The sequence below is a fragment of the Rhineura floridana genome, chromosome 9 (genome assembly GCF_030035675.1).
Source record: "Rhineura floridana isolate rRhiFlo1 chromosome 9, rRhiFlo1.hap2, whole genome shotgun sequence".
NCBI lineage: Eukaryota > Metazoa > Chordata > Lepidosauria > Squamata > Rhineuridae > Rhineura > Rhineura floridana.
This window is the reverse complement of record NC_084488.1, coordinates 114,652,901-114,661,107: the sequence shown is the minus strand read 5'-3', so window position 1 is coordinate 114,661,107 and position 8,207 is coordinate 114,652,901. Positions and strand designations below refer to the sequence as shown.

At 46.9% G+C, this 8,207-nt stretch overlaps 1 long non-coding RNA gene across 1 annotated transcript; it reads left to right on the top strand.

The window, feature by feature from the left end:
- Positions 1 to 6,060: 6,060 nt before the first annotated feature.
- On the top strand, positions 6,061 to 7,878 carry LOC133364012 (uncharacterized). Its single transcript, XR_009757805.1, has 3 exons — positions 6,061 to 6,150; positions 6,393 to 6,470; positions 7,701 to 7,878. It is a non-coding gene; the product is annotated as an uncharacterized LOC133364012 (long non-coding RNA).
- The last annotated feature ends 329 nt before the right edge of the window (positions 7,879 to 8,207 follow it).

Sequence of the window (8,207 nt, the reverse complement as noted above, 5' to 3'; positions counted from 1 at the left end):
CTCAGTAGATAGAGTGGCAAATTTGTCAAGTAAGTATTGTTCCTCTACTATAAACTGCTCCTTTACCTCCTTTGCTTCCGCTGTTATGGGAAGTATCTCAAGGAATTCTACAGATTCCAGAATCGGCCGTGCCAGAGGACCTAGCGTGTGAGATTGGGGAGCTGTTAGTTCTGGGTCCAGATCAATAAGGTTGCTGTCCGGGTTAGACCCAGGATTTAATGAGCACTCATATAATTCAGAATCAACAGGCATGGTTAATGAGAAAGGTGGTGCTATGTTCTCAAAAACTCTAGTAACTATGAGACCTTGAGTTAAGAGTAAATCTTTATATTTGAACAATTGCTTCACTTTTTCTATATTTATAAAGGATATTATAGCACGGGCCCTGATATAGTCATAGAATAGATAGTCTATGTGCAGTATATCATCCGTATTAATTCTAGTTGGAATAATGCTATCCAACCATTTTTGAAGGTGCATCCTGCGGTCCTCTTGAGCTACGTAGCCCAATGGTTTTGGATAATAGGCTATAGCTAATTTAAAACGGTTTAGAACAAGGGACCATTCCGTATTTCTTTTCCAACTGCTGGGTGGTTTAGGGTTTGGAGCCCTTATTGACCAGGGATCTTGTTGGTCCAGTTGTTGGTTCTGAGATGAGTTCCTAAGTAATAGAGGCAAAGGAGAAATTTCCAGCAGAGCTTGTGTGATCTTATCATTAGCAGGCTGCTTTTGTTCTTGACGAAGAGCTTGTTTGGGTATTTTCTTCTTGCTCTGCTCCTGTGGAGTCTCCAATAATTTAAATAAATTTTTAAAGTTCATTTTACATCTACACTGTCTTTTCAGATTTTTAATGTTTTTGCTCTTCTTAGCCATAGGGGTAGCATGCCGTCTTCTTGTCTTGGTTGTAGCCTTCTTGTTTTCACTTCTATTAGAACACTTTGATTGCACATTCTGCTTAATAACCAGAGTTAATGGAGGGGTAGGAACTTTCTCCCCATAATTGGTGTCTAGTTTAATGAATGCTTCAGTTAAAGTTGTGAGAAGCTGGTTAGATTCTGCTAAAAACATTAAAATCCAGTTTAAAATCGACGCCATCCAAAAGGGCCAGGTTTCGTTCAGTTCCATACTTTTTGTATTCCCAGGAGATAATTCCTTTTCCTGCTTCTTGTCCGTTTCTAATTGACTAAGCTGGGTCAAGCCTTTCTTCTCTCCAGAGTCTTCAAATGTGCTAGGGGATTGGCTGATATAAGGCTTATTAGGAGCAAATTTTGAGTTTTCCTGGGGAGTAGCTACTACCCCCAGACTTAGAGTAAGCAAAAGATGGCGACTGAGTCGGACGCTCGTTTCTAGAGCTCCGCATTTTATCCTGTAACTCAGTCTTTTAATTGTTTTTAACATCTTAACTTACCAGCTTGCCTGCTACCCCAGGACACAAAATAGACTCGGGTCCGCCTGAACAGCCTGAACAGTCACTGTGGCAGAAGGTTACGGGGCGGCTGAGTGTGGTCGAGAGCGGCGCGGCGTGACTTACCGTTTTTCCGGCCTTCACTGTTGGGGCGCCGCGGCTTTGGGTTGCCTTGCCTTTGCTGCCGTTGGGTCGTGGACCGGGCTGTTGTGCTGCGTTCGAGCGGTCTGGGTGCTGCCGTCATTGCCGCTTGCCGCTTTTTGCCACTTGCGGCTGCTGCGGGGCGTCTTTGCGGGGCGTCTTTGCTGCCGTCGTCGCTGCTCCTTCTCTGGTCCTCTGGCTTCTGGCCGCTGTGGCGCGGCTGCTCTTGGGCCGCTGTCTTCGTGGGTGCTGTTGCCGCTTGGGTTTTGCCCTGTTGCTGCCCTGCTCATTCTGCTCCCGCCTTGCTGCATTGTCGGCCGTCACTGTTCTTGCTGGTTGTGTGGACGTTGCTTTTGCCATCGCTGTCTCTGCCATTTTCGCCATCATTGTCATCGGAGGAGGAGCGGGTCGTCGTCTGTCTTTGGGGGCGTGAATGCTGCATTTGCTGCTCTGGGATGCTGTGTGACTCTGTCCCATTTGTTTCATCGTCGTCTGGCCATCATTGCTGCTGTTGCTGCGGCTCCTTTAAGTGCGGCTCTGTTGCTACTATAGCTTAGCCTCTGAGATTGTAACATCTTGTCTCATTGCTGCCACCTGGAGGCAACTAATATGGTTGCATGTGTATTATGTGTGAATGATTGAGTTGTGATGTATGTGAGTTTTTATTTGGAAGTTTTGTAGTTATCTTAATATTGTTTGGTTATATTATATGTATGTTTATTGTAGTGCGTGATTGATTCAGTGTGTGTGTGTCTGTGTGTGAATTTTAGTGTGTATTGGTGTGAATGTGCATTGTGTGGGTGACTGTGATTTGGTGAGTGTGTATATGTGTGTTTTATTGGTTTTAATATGTGCCTGGGAGAGAGTATTATACATCGACCAGGGAGACTTTCGGGGGGCCCAATTAGCGTAGTGACGGGTAATGGGAGGTACGGCGTTGTGAGGAGAACGTGCCAGATAAGGGGAACTCATCCCAGACAAGTAGTGTCTGTGACTTGTTCCGGTTCTCCTCACATCCCCAGGACTGCTGGTTGTCCTATCAGTCAGCCTTCGGATCTCCATGTGCTGTTGTTAAACGCCAGGTCGGTTCACCATAAAATCTCCCTTGTTCATGATTTAATTGTGGAGGAGGCAGCCGACCTGGCATGCATAACTGAAACCTGGGTGGGCGATCAGGGAGGAGTTGCTCTTTCCCAGCTCTGCCCACCTGGGTATACGGTTCAGCATCATGGTAGAACCGAAGGACGGGGAGGTGGGGTTGCTGTGGTCTATAGGAGTTCTTTCTCACTCACCAAGCACCCTGTCCAGGTGTCGACTGGTTTGGAGTGTCTCCACCTTGTGGTGGGCCAGAGAGACAGACTGGAAATTTTGTTGGTGTACCGCCCACCCTGCTGCCCAACAAATTCCCTAACTGAGCTGACAGAGGTAGTCTCGGAGGTATTGCTGCGGTCCCCTAGACTATTGGTACTGGGGGACTTCAACATCCATGCCGAGACTGCTCTATTTGGGGCGGCTCAGGACTTCATGGCCTCCATGACAACCATGGGGCTGTCTCAGGTTGTTACTGGCCCAACGCATGTGTCGGGACATACTCTTGATTTGATCTTCGCCACTGGACATGGAGATGGTGATCTGGTGGTTGGGGGTTTTTCATCTACCCCATTGTCATGGACAGATCACCGCTTCCTGAAGTTTAGGCTCACAGCGACCCTTTCCCTCTGCAAGGGTGGGGGACCTATTAAATTGGTCCACCCCCGGAGACTAATGGATCCTGAGGGTTTCCAAAGGGCTCTGGGGGATTTCCCGACTGAGAAGACTGGCGCTCCTGTCGAAGCCCTGGTCGGATTGTGGAATACGGAGATGACCCGGGCGGTTGACACGATCGCTCCCATGCGCCCCCTCCTATGTAGAGCTCATACAGCTCCATGGTATACCATGGAGCTGAGAGTGATGAAGCAAGAAAGGAGGAGGCTTGAGTGCAGATGGAGGCGAACTCCTGACAAATGCAATTATGCCTTGGTGAGTGCCTCTTCTAAGCGGTATATAGTAGCGGTGAGGGCAGCAAAAAAGAGATATTTTGCTGCCACAATTAAGGCATCTCTCTCCCGCCCGGCGGAGCTCTTTAAAATCGTACGAGGGTTTTTATATTCTGGCCCTCAGGACATCATAGATTCATCTGTAGCCCGCTGTGATGAGTTCGCGAGGCACTTCCAGGATAAGATCGCATGCATTCGCCGGGACTTAGACTCCAATATTATGGCAGTGGGATCTAATGAAGCATCCAGAACACGGTCTTGTCCTTGTTTATTGGATGAGTTTCAGTCTGTACAGCTTGAGGATGTTGACAAGATCCTTGGACTGGTGCGGGCGACCACATCTGTGCTGGACCCTTGCCCCTCTTGGCTGGTGAAAGCTGGCAGGACCGGAACCGCTGGCTGGGCCAAGGAGATAATAAACGCCTCTCTGAGAGAGGGAGTGGTCCCTGACTGCCTAAAAGAGGCAGTTGTGAGACCGCTCCTGAAGAAACCCTCTTTGGACCCAGATAACCTGAACAACTATAGACCTGTGGCGAATGTTCCGTTCCTGGGCAAGGTGCTGTAACGGGTGGTTGCCGGCCAGCTCCAGGGGCTCTTGGATGACACTGATTATCTTGATCCATTTCAATCCGGTTTTAGGCCCGGTTTTGGCACTGAAACAGCCTTGGTCACCCTGTATGGTGACCTTTGTCGGGAGAGGGACAGGGGGAGTGTGACTCTGTTGATTCTCCTTGATCTCTCAGCTGCTTTTGATACCATCGACCATGATATCCTTCTGGGAAGACTCACGGAGTTGGGAGTTGGGGGTACTGCTTGGCAGTGGCTCCGCTCCTACTTGGTGGGTCGCCACCAGAAGGTAGTGCTTGGGGAACATTGTTCGATGCCCTGGACTCTCCACTGTGGAGTCCCACAGGGATCGGTACTGTCCCCCATGCTTTTCAACATCTACATGAAGCCGCTGGGTGCTGTCATCAGGAGTTTTGGGGTGCGTTGTCATCAGTACGCTGATGACACGCAGCTCTATTTCTCCTTTTCATCCTCTTCAGGTGAGGCTGTTAACGTGCTAAACCGTTGCCTGGCCACGATAATGGACTGGATGGGAGCTAACAGACTGAAGCTCAATCCAGACAAGACCGAGACGCTGTTGGTGAGTGCCTTCTCTGCCCAGATGGAGGATGTTCATCCTGTTCTTGATGGGGTTACACTCCCCTTGAAGGAACAGGTGCGTAGCTTGGGGGTTCTTTTTGATCCTTCCTTGTCACTTGAGGCCCAGGTGGCCTCGGTGGCACGGAATGCTTTCTACCATCTTCGCCTGGTAGCCCAGCTACGTCCCTATCTGGACAGTGAAGACCTCGCCTCAGTTGTTCATGCTCTGGTAACTTCTAGACTGCAATGCGCTCTACGTTGGGCTGCCCTTGAAGACTGTTCGGAAACTACAACTAGTCCAGAATGCAGCGGCCAGATTGCTGACGCAGACCAGAAGGTCCGCTCATATAACACCTGTTCTGGCCCGTATGCACTGGCTTCCTGTTTGTTTCCGGGCTAGATTCAAAGTGCTGGTTTTGACCTATAAAGCCCTACACGGCATGGGACCGCAATACCTGGTGGACCGCCTCTCCCAATATGAACCTACCCGGACACTGCGCTCAACATCTAAGGCCCTCCTCCGAGTGCCATCCCAGCGAGAAGCTCGGAGGGTGGTGACTAGAACCAGGGCCTTTACCGTGGTGGCCCCCGAACTGTGGAACAGCCTCCCCGATGAGGTGCGCCTGGCGCCGACGCTACTATCTTTTCGGCGCCAGGTGAAAACCTTTTTATACTCCCAGGCATTTTAAAGTGTGTTTTAATAGCATTTTCATCATTATTTGTATTTTGGATGTTGTTTGGTTCTTTTATTGTTTGTTTGTTTTGTTTTCTTGATTTATTGTATTTATTGTATTTATACATTGCTTGTTTTTTATCTTTTTGTACACCTCCCAGAGAGCCTTCGGGCTTAGGGCAGTATATAAATTAAATTAAATAAATAAATAAAATAAATTTTGCTCTCCACCCAAGCCAGTTCTTGAGCCAGGTTGACAGCAGCTAGGTCTTCATAATCACAATGCCTATCTGGGAGATTATTAATTGACCAATCCAGGGCTGAGGCCGCTCGGCGAGGAGTTTCCTGATTGGCTTCCCTTGCTTCCTTAACTTTTATTTCTTCACACACCAACTCTTTAGGGGGGTAGAACTGAGTTATTTTTGCCTGCTTAATTCACAAAAGATCTTTACTGAGCTCAGGGAGGGGTTCAATACCCATCTCCTTATAATTTTTCCTTGTGAGCACTATGTTGTTCATTAACTGTGTTCCTACCCCCTTAAACTCCAGTACACTGAGTCATTCACTGGAAACATGCCAATCCGGCATCTACTCGCTCTTCTTATCAACAACAAACTTTTGTTTTCCAAGCCTCCTTCACTCCTTCAACATTGTTTCAACTCCCATTGACGCTGAGAGCTTTCTTCTTTCTTAACTGGGGAAGGCTCACGACATAAACAGCTGCAGGGCAAGTTCAGAGGGGATGATATGTGAGTTATTGAAACTGAGTTCCTGGCCCTTCATATAAAGCTGTTCCTCCTCCACTGAACAAATGCCAGCAGAGCCCCCCAGATAAGACAAACTTTCAAGTCTGTCTAAATTGTTCTGGCCTATGACACACTTGGTAAAATTGCAAAAATACTCATCGGGGGTGGGAGCTTAGCTGGGAAGCTGCCGTCGCCATCAATCTCCGCTCATTTATTCTAGTTTTGTTGTTGTTATGTGCCTCCAGGTCGACTACGACTTATGGCAACCCTATGAATCAGTGACCTCCAAGAGCATCTGTTATGAACCACCCTGTTCAGATCTTGTAAGTTCAGGTCTGTAGCTTCCTTTATGGAATCAATCCATCTCTTCTTTGGACTTCCTCTTTTTCTATTTCCTTCTGTTTTTCCCAGCATTATTATCTTTTCTAATGAATCATGTCTTATTATGTGTCCAAAGTATGATAACCTCAGTTTCATCATTTTAGCTTCTAGTGATAGTTCTGGTTTGATTTGTTCTAACACCCAATTATTTGTCTTTTTTGCAGTCCATGGTATACGCAAAGCTCTTTTCCAACACCACATTTCAAATGCGTTGATTTTTCTCTTATCAGCTTTTTTCACTGTCCAACTTTCACATCCATACATAGAGATCGGGAATACCATGGTCTGAATGATCCTGACTTTGGTGTTCAGTGATACATCTTTGCATTTGAGGACCTTTTCTGGTTCTCTCACAGCTGCCCTCCCCGGTCCTAGCCTTCTTCTGATTTCTTGACTATTGTCTCCATTTTGGTTAATGATTGTGCCAAGATATTGATAATCCTTGACAAGTTCAATGTCCGGTGAGGACTAGGAAGAGGGCTTTTTCCATTGTGGGCCCCACTCTATGGAATTCCCTCCCAAATTATCTCAGCCATGCCCCCTCTGTGATGAGCTTCCGCTGGGCCTTGAAGACCTGGCTCTTCAGACAGGCTTTTGGGGTGGGTTAGGTTTTATTGTTGTTGTTGAGATTTTTAATGCTCTAATATAATTATATGTTTTTATTCTGTACATCGCCCAGAGTGGCTGGACAACCAGCCAGATGGGCAACTAATAAATCTAATAAATAAATATGTGTCAGATCTAGTTCCTATGCAGCTGAGCGCAGGGCGTGACGGGACGGTGCAAAGGCAGAAAGGTGAAGGAAGCCTGTGGCATACTACAAAAGCAGATCTCTTGATCAGGGAGTATCGCCAGATCCAATCTGACCTATTGGTGCAACAAGATTTCCTCAACTGTCTTTCTCCTATGCTGGACCTCAGGGCCATCCAATAAAGCCAGTGGAGACTGATAGCTCCAATGCCAGTGGGGCAATGAATCTGCTCTGGGTTTTAGTCTGAACTTTCAAGGTCCTTGGAAGTTCAGACTAAAACCCAGAAAGGATTCACTGCCCCACTGACATCAGTCACCAGTCTCCACTGAATAAAGCTGAAGTTTGGAAGATTCAGGACAGGCAAAAGAAAGTGCATGGTTCACTCAGTGCATAGTTAATCTCTGGAATTCTCTACCACAAGGTGTGGTGATGGCTACCAACTTGGATGGCTTTGAAAGAGGATTGGACAAATGCATGGAGGATCAAAGGCTATCAATGGCTACAAGGAATGTCAAAGAATTCCAGATGGAAACAGAAATAGGTGCAGAAATTGCAGCTGTTTGCCTATTTGTCATGCGATTGTAACAGGCATTTGTTGAAACTGGATTCTAAAGCTGCAAATATGCAATTAATACCATGTTTGCATTGCATTTGCATTCTGTGGACTGTAATGACAGAGAAAAGTTAAATAAAATTTACATATTCCCTAAGACACACGATGAGCTGATTATGGTTGGGAATAATTGTGTCCTTTTGTTACCTTCTGACTTCTTGTCATCTTGCTATGATGCTGTCCACATTTTCTTACATGTAAGCTCCACTGAACCCAGTAAACTGCATAGGATTACCCTGTAAATCTCATACAGAAGACTGGTTTTTTACTCTTGTCTTTGGCTACAGTGACTGGTGAGGCAGTAGCTGTTTTGCT